The sequence below is a fragment of the Eumetopias jubatus genome, unplaced genomic scaffold (assembly GCF_037043125.1).
Source record: "Eumetopias jubatus isolate StellerSeaLion01/CBP00866 unplaced genomic scaffold, mEumJub1_p1.0 scaffold_32, whole genome shotgun sequence".
In the NCBI taxonomy this organism is placed as follows: domain Eukaryota; kingdom Metazoa; phylum Chordata; class Mammalia; order Carnivora; family Otariidae; genus Eumetopias; species Eumetopias jubatus.
In genome coordinates, this window is record NW_028274838.1 from 1,045,878 (window position 1) to 1,059,749 (window position 13,872).

General features: G+C 43.6%; 1 pseudogene; it reads right to left on the minus strand.

Annotated features, from left to right (window-relative positions):
* Window positions 1-1,753: 1,753 nt before the first annotated feature.
* LOC148161962 (putative NBPF family member NBPF5 pseudogene) lies at window positions 1,754-4,948 on the minus strand (annotated as a pseudogene).
* Between the last annotated feature and the right edge of the window lie 8,924 nt (window positions 4,949-13,872).

The window sequence follows — 13,872 nt, forward strand, 5'->3', positions numbered from 1 at the left end:
GCTGCTCCATGCTGTGCCGGGTAGGACAGGAATGACAAGAGATCAAACCAGGAGGATCAGACACTGTGGCTTCCTAGCTGGTTGGATGGGAGTTATATGGAGTGGTCACAAGAGGCACAGGGCACCGGCTGGAGAGGGAACAAGCACACCAACCTATAAGAGGCAGAGTGTGGCTGCCCGGGGCTGGGAGAGCAGGAGCTGATCCTCAGAGCACTGGCCACAGAAGCACTGACTAGGAATGAGACTCCACCCTCCCAGCAGGATGCGGTCACAACAAGAAGCACAGTGGAGACCAGACCAGGGGCAACCACCACGGGCCTGAGTCAGGATGATTTTTACATAGATTGGTCAATTACTTACAGCTCTGGAGTACCTGCAGACTGCAGAAATGTGTGCCTTCTAGGCACTTTGTCATTAATAGTGTCACATGACACCCCAAGTTTTTGGAGTTTGGTTAGGTACTTCTCTTGGTTTTAATTTTGCTAGTTGTCTGTTTACCAATTCCTTGGTGAGTTACCTTCCTACCAAGGACCTTAGAGAACTGTGTAGGAAGTAGATATGCATCTCCTCCCGGTGTCCATTTACAGGAAAGAATGGGTATTTTTGTCCCCACGGGGAATCCTAAGGCTGGTGAATTCATCTCGGTCTTACAACACCACAGAGACAACAGGCAACCAAGCCAAAACGGCCATCCTTTGGGGACCATCTGCAGTTTTGCTTAACCTTGCATCTGACATCTGTCACTCTCTTGACCTCACTTACTTTACTTTCTGAGACCCTGTCCATTTTGACCCACACATTATTGGTTCCAGAATTTTCATTGTCACCTGGGAGTGAGGGTTCCTTGTTCTTCTTCATCCTCCTCATCCTCATAATTTTCTGCAAATAAATTCAGAAATGTCCCATCAGCTATTTCCCACATCACCACTATAAACACAGCGGCTTCTATGTCCCTGGAGACCTAAGGGTCTATGAATGACTAGGTATTCTACTGAGTTTAGGGCACTGTCTTTAAGAACTGCTGTGGCATGGATTTCTGATGCGTCAGGCAGTGTGTCTCTGATTCTGAGGATCAGCATCACTGAACCTGGGCAACACGTTCTACCGGCTCTTGTTGTCCATATCAGGGAATGCTTGTCAGCTTCATTTCTGCACCGTGTCTTGCAGAGTGCCACAGGTCCCACCATAGCCACAGACTCTCTGTGGGTTCACAGCTCTCACATAGAGCCGCCTCCTTGCCCTCACGACAGGACAACCACCCTGTCCCACATCCCTCCACCGGGGACTTCAAGGGCCCCCACGTGGGCTTCAGTGTTATCAAGGGGACATCCGTCTACGAAAAGCGGTCCCGTCTAAACAGCACTCCCACCTCCAAGTCCTACTGCATCAAGGACCTCATCCAACTCCACACAGTCAGGAGCATTATTTTTTCCTGACATGCATTCATGAATTTTCCCTATCTGATCACTACAGTATCAACAGGTTATTTGATATACTTTCCAGATGAGGAGACAGATATGGAGAAAGTAAAACTCACTTTCTCACCCACAATTAATACAGACCACGCTGACTCTGGGAACCTCCCACTTAGTGCAGGGATCCTTGCACACTAACAAGCATCCTCCTGTCACATTTTGCTCTCTGGCTCAAAGACTGGTGGAGGCTGCCTCCCGCTCCAAAGGCTGCATTCCCTCAGGGAGGAAGCAGACACGTGGAGCACTATTACCTCCACACTGTGCATTTCTGCTCTCTGTTACCACCTTCCACTCCTGGTTCTCTCATGGCCCCACTTGCTATGGGGAATCCAGGAGGGCTGCTGCACACGGCGTGAGGCCAGGCGGGGAGTCTCTTGTGAGCCCAGGGCCTTGGCGCAGCTCCGGGCATCAGGGCCGGTGGCCGCCTTACCTGGGCTGAGCTTTCGGGCAAGGCACTTGGCCAGCCTGCGCCCCTCAGCCAGTTGCTCTTGGAAGCCCTGCCCTTGGGAATGCTCAGGGTCATCATGGGTGAGGAGGTCCTCGAGGAGGTTATTGAGCAGTTGGGAAACGTCTTTCCCTTTCCGTAACTTCTGATACAAACGGGTCAGCTCTTTAGCCTGGTCTTTAATGAGGGTATGACATAGCCTAAGGCAGGGCAGAGAGAAAATTTTAAAATGCAAAGAGTTGAACAACAGACAATAAGATCTTTCGTGATGATTTCTGGCAGAATTTCCCCAAAGGAGCCGTGAACCCTGCACATCCCTTACACCTTTTCCTTCTGTAAACAGAGCCAGGGGTTCTCCTAAGCACACGCCAGAGAGATGTCCCTTCAGCTGCTAACTTCGGGGACACCCGTTTCCCTGGAAAACTACACACAGCGCGGCGTGCAGTGAAAGGACACAGCGCCAGACGCAGAAGCATGTCCAGTAGAGCTGGTGTGAACTGGTGAGCTCAGGAGAATGGCAGGCTCAAGCTGTGGTCAGCCAGGTCATGACTCTGTGAAAGGTAAGTGAGGTGGTGATCTCGCAACACTGTGAATGTGCTAAAAGCCACGAATTGTTCCCTTGAACTTGGGGACTTTGATATTTTTTTCCAGAGAGAGAGCGAGACTTTGAGTCATTGGAGTCCATCATTTACCAATCACTGTTGTCTTAGTTGTTTTAGAAATATTTGGGTCACGTGCCTGCCATGACGTTTCTGCCCTTTCCTGGCCCAGACTTGTTGCTGCCCCAAGTCAAAGATGCCCACAGCGTCCCTGCAGCCTCCCACATGGAGCCTTCCTTACCTGAGCTTCTCAGCCACCGTGTCTGCCTGCTTCCCCTTCTCAAACTGCACCTTCTCTCCCAGCACGGATTCGATGAGGTCGGTGGACTCTTCACACTCTGAGAAACAGAGACGCCTGCCTCAGGGGAAAGCTGGACATGCTGCTGTGCTCGCTGCCTTCAAGGGACGAGGCAGGGTCCATCCTAGGACAACTGGAACCCCGGCCACCTGGCTCTGCGCTGGGAGCTCCACATCACATTCTTCAGCCTCCCAACTACAGGGCAGTCGATTACTCCCTGTTTCAGAGCCCAGGAAAGAACAGCCCCAAGGCACAGAGAGGAACTGGACATGGTGATGAACTTGTATTTGGTAGAGTCAGAATTTGGGTTCCCCTGATCATGGTCACTCTAGCAAGCCTTGGAGACTCCTAAGTGAAACACTAAGCAGGGACATGACATAAGGCCCCCAGGGCTACTGGACTGATGGGTCCCCTGAGCTGGGATTTCTATACTGAGCAAGTATCTCAAAGGTAAAAATTCATCCGGTTACACTTGTGGAAACCACAATGCATAAAACCAGAAGCACCGGAGAGGAATATGGCCCAATCCTAATACAGTTTGTGTTATGAGAAGCAGTAGAATGATGAACAGAGTTACACAGTTCCAGGTTCTGCTCTTAGAGCGTTACAAGAAATTACTCAGTATTCATTCTGACTCAGAGAAGTAGGTCCCACAACACTAACAGGTTAACAAGGAGGAAACTGAGGCACAGGACGTTGGGCACCATGGATTTAGCCCAGGCTGACTGACCTACAACCCATGCTTTTCTCCCCTGTGCTGTGTTACCGCCACCCCACGCCCTCAGGTGATATCTGTTTGCATCATCTTCACAACTGGTTTCCCACACTTATGTGATGATTTTCAGGAAAGTTGTAAACAAAACTGCTTGTCCTTCCCTGAAAGTTCATCATCTCTTCCCTTTCGTAAAAAGCATGCCTCAGTTTTTTTTTTTCTCTGCGTCATTCGTTTTTAATTACACCTCCCCTTGTTCTATTGAAAGCAAATTGTGAGAAAATGACAAAAATGCGGGCTGAGAGTTGTCAGGATTCCTTCCTATCGCTCGGCTGTGCACGTGCCCCGTTCTCATGACTCCTTCTGCCAGCGCAGGCCCCTCCTAATGAACAGGCAGCTGAGCTCCCCATTTCAGGCTGACTGTGGGGGAAGGCCTGCCCCACACCCTGGCTTGGCTGGTTCCCGGGGCTGTGGTCTCCCCCACTCACCCTCCTTCTCACTAGGCCACATGTCTCCTGGCCCAGGCCTGGACCTGCTGGCCATCCTGCACGTCTGAAGGTCCCCAGCTCAGGGAGAGACCGTGATGTTCCCTGAAACACCCTCACCCTTGCCACTGGGTATCAAATGGCCTCCGTGGACTCAGGAAGCAGAGGCTCTGCACCGGTTCCCTCTCACAAGGGGAGTCACTGTGTGGATGGCGTCACTCACAGATACCACAGTTTTAGGGGGAAAGGAGACCTTCTTTCCACTTTCCACTTACCACTTCCATCTCCTTGAAAGCAGGTAGTGTCACCTGCTACCCTCCCTCTCGCCCCCGGGTGTGCCATCAGGATGTTTCCCCAGTGTAACTAACTTGGTGCTTTACCAATGGGACCTCAGAGAAGCGGGACCTGAGAGAGTTCCTTAGTCCCTGACACTTAGGCCTGCAGGCATGCAGGATCTGATACAGCACAGAGACCATCCTGAGAGGACCAGGCGTTTCTGTGTCCGCACCAGGAAGCAGGAACTGGGATGTTAACTCTAACCCCACCTGACATGTCACTGTTAACCTCTTTGTCTTCAGTTTTCCCATCCTCAGCAAACTGAGGATAAAATACCCACTTCTACATTTCCCGGATTGTGGTCAGAATGAAATTTATGTGACATTGGAAGAGAGAAGACAGCATCTGGAGAGGTTTTTAGTTTCTCAGAAGGAATACAGACAGATATGTCTTTGGTGGCCATGATCTTGTAGGACTTACTGTATTTCTGCAGCTGCTTGGCCAGGGAGTAGGCAGTACATTCGGATATAAGGAATTTCTCCTTGAGGTCTCGGAAGTCCTGCTTGCTTTTTTCCAGCTGGGATTGAAGCTCCTGGTTGATTTCCAGGAGGCTGATTTCTGCCCCTGGATCAGACAGAGGGCCAAGAGGTGCTGCCATGGTGACGTGTGGCCGAGGAGGTAGAGCTGGGGACTGAGGAGAAGAAACCCAAACACAGGATGGTTAAAAACCAGTGAAATCAAGTAGGTTTCATCAGGACTGAGGGGTGAGGATACAGGAAGTCTTTACTTACTGTTGGGAACAATTTGAACAACACCCCACAGCACCTGAGATTCAGGAACCACAAAACCAAGGTTCAAGATGCCACAGCTGAGAGCTGAAGGCACTGCCCCTAGCTCACACTCCAAACGGAATGACAGAGGGAGCACTCAGAATGCCAGGTAACGGTCTGCACTTGAAATAACAGAGTTGGAACGTCCGAGATGACATGGAACCTGGGGAGCTGCTGCCTTCCAGTTGCCAAGGCCGTGCTGATACACAAGACTGCCCGGTCCCCCCGAAGGTCCCCACTGATGGGAACCACCCCTCACTGGCCACTCTCAGTTGCTGTGTACCCTTGTGCTGATACCACAGTTCCCATCTCTTTCTAAAAAATTATCTCAGCATAGTTCTGATTGTTCATTCTTGTGTGTGTATAAATCACCAAGGCAGAAATAGTTTCCCAAGTAGTTTACTGTTTTGTTCATCTTCATTTATTTGAGAGAGAGAATGGGGGGTGGGTAGAGGGAGAGAGTGGGACAAGGCGCTCAATCTGACCATCCGTGAGATCATGACCCTAGCCTAAACCAAGAGTCAGATGTTCAACCAACTGAACTGCTCAGGCACCCCTCCCAACGGGTTTTCTTAGGGCTGTCATGAACTCATCCCACTTGCCTTTAAGGGCAAACAGATCTTAAGGCTTTTATAATAAGGGATAGATTCCAATGTCTTAGACTGTCATGATGTTCTTCCCTGTGTCTTTTAGTGTTTTATTTTTTCCTCTGTGCGTTAAAAACACAAGAGAAGCATGCTAGCACTTTCGTTATCTTTGTTTCCTTTGTATTTGACAAGCTTTTAAATTTACTTGGATCTTCCTCCATTTACAATATGTAGTAAAGGAAACTTTCTTTACAGCAAAACACACACACACACACACCCCAAAACACAGGGGAAAAACCAAAGTTAATTTATGCAATTGATTATGAAACTGTTTTCTATTCTAACTCTCTCAGTATTCTTCTTCCTGCATCTATATGTTATGTAGTCTTCTTTTCCCCTTATGTTCACATATATTTTCAATTTTCTTAGCTATATACCTAGGAGTGGAATTGCTAGATCATATGTAACCCTATATTTAACTTTTTCAGAAACTACCAAACTCTTTTTCAAAGGAAAGCAACTACACCATTTGACATTCCCACCAGGAAGGTGTAAGAATTCCATTTCTCTACAATCTTCCCAACGCATACATTATCTTTTTTTTTTTTTTAAGTCATACTAGTGGGGGGAAGAGGGATCACACTGTGCTTTAGATTTGTATTTTCCTAATGACTAATGTTATTGAGCACCTTTTCAAGTATTTGTTGTTAGATTGGTCTTATCCTTTAGAGAGAGTCGACTCAAACTCTTCTTCCCATTTTTTTAATTGGCTGTCTTTTACTGCTTAGTTGTATCGTTTTTTTTTTAATTTATTCTAGATAGCAGACCTCCATCAGATATACAATTTGCAAATTTCTCCCATTCCATGCATTGTCTTTTCACTTCCTTGATAGTGTCCTCTGAAACAAAAAGCTTGTAATTTTGATGAAATCCAGCTTATCTATTTATTCTTGGAGTTGCTTGTCCATTAAAGAAACTGGCTTCTAGCCCCAAATCGTGAAGATTTCTAACTACATATTCCTTAAAACATGGCTTTTGAATGAGAACTTTCCTGGGTTGTAGTGGGGGTGGACATTATTTAATAATGGCTCTGTGTGTTGATTGATATTTCTCTCAATTGATATTCATGTGCCTGTTTTCTCTCCTATGGAGCATGCCATGACCTATACCAGAGATTTTGGAAATGATATCTATCAATATTCCAGCTTTGATTCAGGGGAGAGTCCTGCTTATAGAGTTGAGCTGGTCTGAACCTCACCCACAGTTTCACAAATTGCTCAGGGCTTTTAGAGGTAAGTAGTTGATTATCTTTCTGAGGAACACTTGTCCAGGAGTCCAGATCTTTCTAGGTCTAGAATGGACTTTCTCAGACCCCTCCAGACCAAGAAGACTGCAGGAGTTGGACCTAGTCAAGACTTTCATCTCCGGTCTTAATGGAAAGTAGACATGCTTCAGGGTATTGGGAAAGTTGTTCAATACAAATTCGTTCCTCTCCAATTTTCTATTATATATATGATTTCTCTCTAGAAAAGGTGAAATTTTAGAACAACTTGTCTATTCCTTGCCAATTGTCTGTCTGTGCTTTTAAAGATGTATAAAGGAGAATTCAAGGTCAATACATTCTTAGCAAAAAGTACAGTTCATGTAAACTTCCGGGTGATCGTAAAGAATCCAATGAACTATCTTATTATTAAGATGCTATCATTTTCCTGATGAGAAAAGAAAAAAAAAAAAAAAGAACTCAAGAAGATTACAAACCTCCCCAAGGCCACATATCTAGTGAAGAGAGGAGGGTGCATTAGAAACCATTTCTGGGGGCACCATCCAACTCTTGATCTCAGTTCAGGTCTTCATCTTAGGGTTGCGAATCGGAGCCCTGTGTCGGGGTCCACTAAAAAAAAAAGAAAAGAAAAAGAAAGAAACCAATCTCGCAGATATCCTATTGGGTTTTCATATGCTTATTAATCATTTGGATATCTTCTTTTGGGATGGGCTTTTTAAAATATTTCTGCTCATTAATACACTAGGTTGTTTCTCATTTTCTTTGTGATTTATAAGATTTCTTGACATATTTTGGATGAGTGTTTAGTCACATACATACATTGAAAATAATCATTTCTGGGCTGTAGATGGCCTTTGCATTTTAAAGAATGGATGCCAGGATCATGACGTGAGCTGAAAGCAGACGCTTAACCGACTAAGCCACCCAGGCGTCCCTTCATATACATTTTAAAATTGGTTTGTCATTTTCTTCACAAATATCTACAGCAATATTTACCAAAATAATGTTACTTTGTTATCCTAACAGAACTGAGTCTTGCAATCAATGAACATGCTACCTATTTCTCTGTTTACTAGTCTTCTTCACTTTCTCACAGCAGTAGTTTTTAGGGGTCTTGGGTCTGCTTCATTTTTATATATTCATAAGCATTTAATAATTTTGGATGCTAATCTCTATTGCGTTTTACTGAATTTCATTTTCTCACTACTAATTGTCCCTGCAGAGAGGTACAATAGATTGTGAAATCAACTTACTTAAGGTATAATTTGGGTACAATAGACTGCATGGCTTTAAAGCATACAGTTATTTTTTTAAAATAATTTTTTATTGTTATGTTAATCACCATACATTACATCATTAGTTTTTGATGTAGTGTTCCATGATTCACTGTTTGTGCATAACACCCAGTGCTCCACGCAGAATGTGTCCTCTTTAATACCCATCACCAGGCTAACCCATCCCCCCACCCTCTCCCCTCTAGAACCCTCAGTTTGTTTTTCAGAGTCCATCCTCTCTAATGGTTCGTCTCCCCCTCCAACTTACTCCCCTTCATTCTTCCCCTCCTGCTATCTTCTTTTTTTTTTCTTAACATATATTGCATTAATTTTTTCAGAAGTATAGATCCGTGATTCATCAGTCTTGTACAATTCACAGCGCTCACCATAGCACATACCCTCCCCAATGTCTATCACCCAGCCATCCAATGCCTCCCACCCCCCACCACTCCAGCAACCCTCAGTTTTTTTCCTGAGATTAAGAATTCCTCATATCAGTGAGGTCATATGAAACTTCTGTTACAGTCAAGATACAGGGCATTTCCACTACCTCACAACTTCCCTTGTGCCCCTTTGCGGTCCATCACTGCCTCCAGCCTCACACCCAGGGAACCAACGATACTAGAGATCATTGCAGTTTTAACAACTTCATATAACTGGAAATACATATATATATCCTCTTTTATATCTGCTTTCTATCATACAGTGCAGTGCAATGATTTTAAAATTTATCCATATTCCAGGGCACCTGCGTGGCTCTGTCAGTTAAGCGTCTGCCTTCAGCTCAGGTCTTAATCTCAGCGTCTTGGGATCAAGCCCCGTGTGGGGTTCTCTGCTCCCCACGGAGCCTGCTTCCCCCCCTCTGTCTGCCACCCCCCCACTTGTGCTCTCTCACTCTATCAAATAAAGAAATAAAATCTTGAAAAAAATAAATTCATCCATATTCCTACATGCACCAATACTTCATGACATTTTTATTGCTGGGTAGGATTTCAAGTGTTTCGTCTCTGTTTATACATTCATCTGTCACTGGACTTTTGTGTCACTTCCAGTTTGGGGCAGTCATAATTGGGGCATAATAATAAAGCTATTACACACATTCATATGCTGATAATTCTGTAGACATATTGTGTAAATACCTAGGAATGGAATGACTATCCATAGGATTTGTATTTGTTTAATCTTATAAGTAACTGGAAGTCAGCTTTTCAAAGTGGTTGTACTATTTTTCATTCCCACAGCTATATGAGACATCCAGGTGTTTTGTGTGAGATTTCAGACTTTCTGACTTTAGCCATGCCAACAGATATGCAATGATACCTCATTGCAGTACTGACTTTTTACCCTCATGACCAATGCATTGTGCATCTTTTCATGTGCTAATGAACCATTCCCATATCTTGTTTCCTGAAGTTTCTATTCAAATCTTTTGACCAATTATTGTATTGTGTTCATTATCTTATCAGACTATATGATATCTAATTCTAGAGAATGGTCCTTTGTAGGACATAAACATACTTCTATACTGTGGCTTCCCTTTATGTTCTCTTAAGGTTGTCTTTCTTCGAGAGTTACATATAGAAAGATAAAGATAGATCAATTCATTTTCATATCCAAAGAAATAATTCATTGCCTACTTTAAGCTTGCAAAAACATACGGTTGAACTTTTTGGAAAATATAAAATCATTTATTGAATTTCAGGGTATGAAATTTTTTGTTTTTGTAATTTAAACTGTTTCCACGGGCATATTGAGATATAATTTCCAAGCAAGAAAGTGTATATAATTAAAGTCTAAAGTTTAGTCCGTTTGAACATATATATGCATCACCCACACAGTGGATATATCTATCACCCCAGAAAGTTTCCTTGTGCTCCGGCCAAGTCCTCCCTCACATTCCCACCTCAGGAAACCACTGATTGGCTTTCAGTTACAATAGAATTATTTCCATTTCCTAAGGTGTTATATTTTGAAATCATATGCTATGGACATTATTTTGCTTTGATGTTTTTTTTGCTCAGAAAAATTATCTGAGCAAAAAATAAAATCTTTACCAATTTTGTTATGTATGTGAAGAGATTGCTAAACCAAGTAGTATTCCTTGGACTGGATATGCCACAACTTCTTTTGGTCATTTACCTGTGAATGGATTAGAATGGCAATTAAAAATAGAGTTTCTATCAATAGATTTTTATGAATATATCACTCTTTTTTTTTCATTTGAATGGAATGGTGGTGGCCTATGCCAGGGGGTTTGGTAGAGAGGTTTAATATTTTGAAGCAGGTCGCCGCTGTTGGGGTGCTTGGGTTGCTGAGTCGGTGAAGTGTCTGACATTGATTTTGGCTCAGGTCATGATCTCCTTGGTGATGAGATGAAGCCCCAAATAGGGCTCCATGCTCAGTGGGGAATCCCCTTGAGATTCTCTCCCTCTGCCCCTCCCTCTGCCCCTCACCCCACTCACTTTCACTCCCTCTCACACAAAGAAATCAATCTTGAATAGAAAAAAAAAAGATTTCCAAACTATTTCCTAGAGGAGTTGTAGAACTTAACATTCCTATCAGCAGTGTATGAGAATTTCAGCTCCTACACATCTTTGCCAATACTTGGAATGGAAATTCTTTTCATTTTTGCCATTTTAATTGGCAGATAGTGTTTTAAGTTTGCATTTTGCTAATGACTAATGGTGTAGATCTTGTCATGTTCTTACATGCCTTCCATATATGTTCTCGGCTGAACTGTCTACAAAGCTTTTACCCAAATTATTTTCTTATTTTCTTATTTGAAAGAGAGAGAGAGAGAGCAAGAGCGGGGGTGTGGGGTGGGGTGGGGAGGGCAGAGAGAGGAGAAACACACTCCCCTGTCAGTGGGGAGACTGACAGAGGGGGGCAGGGCTAGATCCCAGGTCCCTGAGATAAAGACCTGAGCCAAAGGCAGCTGCTTCACCAACTGAGCCACCCAGGTACTTTTCTTTTACCCATTTTTAAATTGGATTGTTTGCCTTCTTACTATTGTCTTTGGAGAGTTCTTTCAGTGTTCTATTAGGAGACCTTCATTAGATATGAAATTTATCAATATTTTCTCCCTATGTGTGACTTGACTTTTCATCCTCTCACCAATGTCTTGTGAAGAACAAAAGTTTTAAATTTTAACTAAGTCCAATGTATCCATTTGTTCTTTCATCAATCACAATTTTGGTGTCATATCTAAGAGATCATTGTCCCAGGGCTCCTGGGTGGCTCATTCTGTTGAGTGTCTGCCCTCGATTCAGTTCAGGATCCCAGAGTCCTGGGATCTAGCCCACCATCGGGCTCCTTGCTCAGCGGGGACCCTGCCTCTCCCTCTCCCTCTGCAGCTCCCTTGCTTGTGCTCTCTCTCTGTCAAATAAATAAATAAATCTATCCCTCAGTATTTCATGCTTCATGCTATTATAAATGATATCACTTTTCACATTTCAGTTAGGGATTGCGATCACATAAAGCACAGTTGAGTTTTATATATTGGTGTTATATCTTGATACAATCAAATGCATTTCAGATTCAAGCTAGATCTGGCAGTGACCATATCTTTGGAGATTTAGGTATTTGCCGGGTGAGAAGGACATTTCTCAGCAGCCGAAGAAGAAGGAATAACCCAACCCATATCAAGTCCTGTGGCTGGGCAGATTGTACAGGGTCTAATGGAACAATGCATGTGAAATGTTGTGTATGTTCAGTAATAAACTTTCCTTGAGAGTCACCATTCAGTTGGTAAGGCTGCCAGTTTAGCTTGCGTTTAGCTGCAATACCACAGTGGCAAAATTTAGAGGCCAATGTTCTCTCTTATTATGTAATTTAGTCTTCAATCATCTATTCCCATCATGATGTACTGCCAGAAGATTTAGATCGCTGTGCAATGAAATATCCATCGAATACCATGAATTGTGCCCCAGTCTGATCCGTCTTATTTCTATGTGATCTATTATAAAGTGACACCGACAGCATTTAAACAACTAATAGTGGCAGACTGAGGGAGTTTGGTTGTCTGACTCAGTTGCCTTAGGAGACAATGGCTCCGACTCCAAATCGGAAGTAGGTGTCCACTCCCATCAGTCTGTAAGCCTCGGGTCCTGATTCTGCAACAGAATCTGTAGTCCTTTGTGTCAGCTTCATACCCCCAACAGAGAGGAAATGATCTTTGGTTTAAGTAAAGATTGGTGTGTGTAGCATATTTATGTTAACTCTTTAGGCACTGAACTTAACATCCTGTCAGGTAAAGCTCGCACAGCTGTGTGACTCACAAGGTCACATTCCCAGTGGCTCAGGTGACATGTCTCAAAGAAACCAAAGCATCCACTCAGTATTAGGTGTCTCTCCTAAAGTTCACTCTTGAAGGGCAAAAATGTGGCTCACAAACAGCTTGAAATGTGTTTGATATATGTTTGTCTAATGGTTTTTTAAAGTCCAATTACCCAAATGACTTTCAGGACGGTTTGTTGTTTTTGTTTTTCCCAATGCTCTGCCTTTTTGACAGGACCCACGAGTCAATATACACATAGATTTATTCCAATTTGTTTATAATGAACCAATCATTGTGTACATGACATATAATTCTATACATTCCTTCTTTTACCTGTTTACTTTCAGATGTTGAGATGATGGGAGGTTACTTGCTTCTTCCACTGACATCCTGAATTACAATTCTGCTCTCTGTTAAAAAAAAAAAAAAACAAAAAAGGCTGCTTTACCTTGTTATTCAACAAAGTCATCATAGGAGGTGTTTAAATCTGCATTTGGGGGCGCATCATTCCTTTTGAAAGATTTTATTTATTTTGGAGATAGTAAGTGTGAGCTGGGAGAACAGAGAGGAGGGAAAGGTAGAAAGAAACTAAGTAGACCCTGTGCTGAGCATGGAGCCGAATATGGGTCTTGACCCCACTACCACGACATCATGACCCGAGCTAAAACCAAGAGTCAGATCCTTAAGTGCCCGAGCCACTCACGCACCCTTGGTGTTTCTAAGAATAGAAAAGTCATTTTTCGCTCAAGCAAATAGAGGGTAATCTGTGAAGAATGATTGCAGATCATGGACTAAATATTTAGTGTCCAATGAATCCAAAATTTTGCTAGACATGTTTTCCCAAGATTGTGTAAAGTTACTATGAGCCAGCTCACCGGCAACTTCCAAAGCCCCAAACCTTTTTCTCCAAGACCTAGGGCATACTGTCACAAACTCAACCCAGCCCCTTCTTGAACCACATTTCAAGTGATCAGTTTTCTTGCATGACCCAACAGGCAGAGCAACTTTCCAGCTTGTTATGGGCATTAAGGGTCTCCCGTTTCTGTTACCAATGGAAGTAAGTGGTTTGCTTCGTTATTTGGCATCTAGAGCCATGATTAGGGTGAAGTTTGTCTCCCCAGAAGTCATTAGGTGCTATTAAATGCAGTAACTTTCCTCCCACTACACTACACTTGACCCCACTCATGTATAATATTCCCTAAAACTTCACTTTCTGAGTAGATCGTTACTCTTTTTATTCAAGGCCCACCCAGGCAGCATTATTAAGATTATTATTAAAATCATGTGGCTTCAGATGCAAGGGTCCCCTACCCTGGCCCTTCCTGACCTTAGG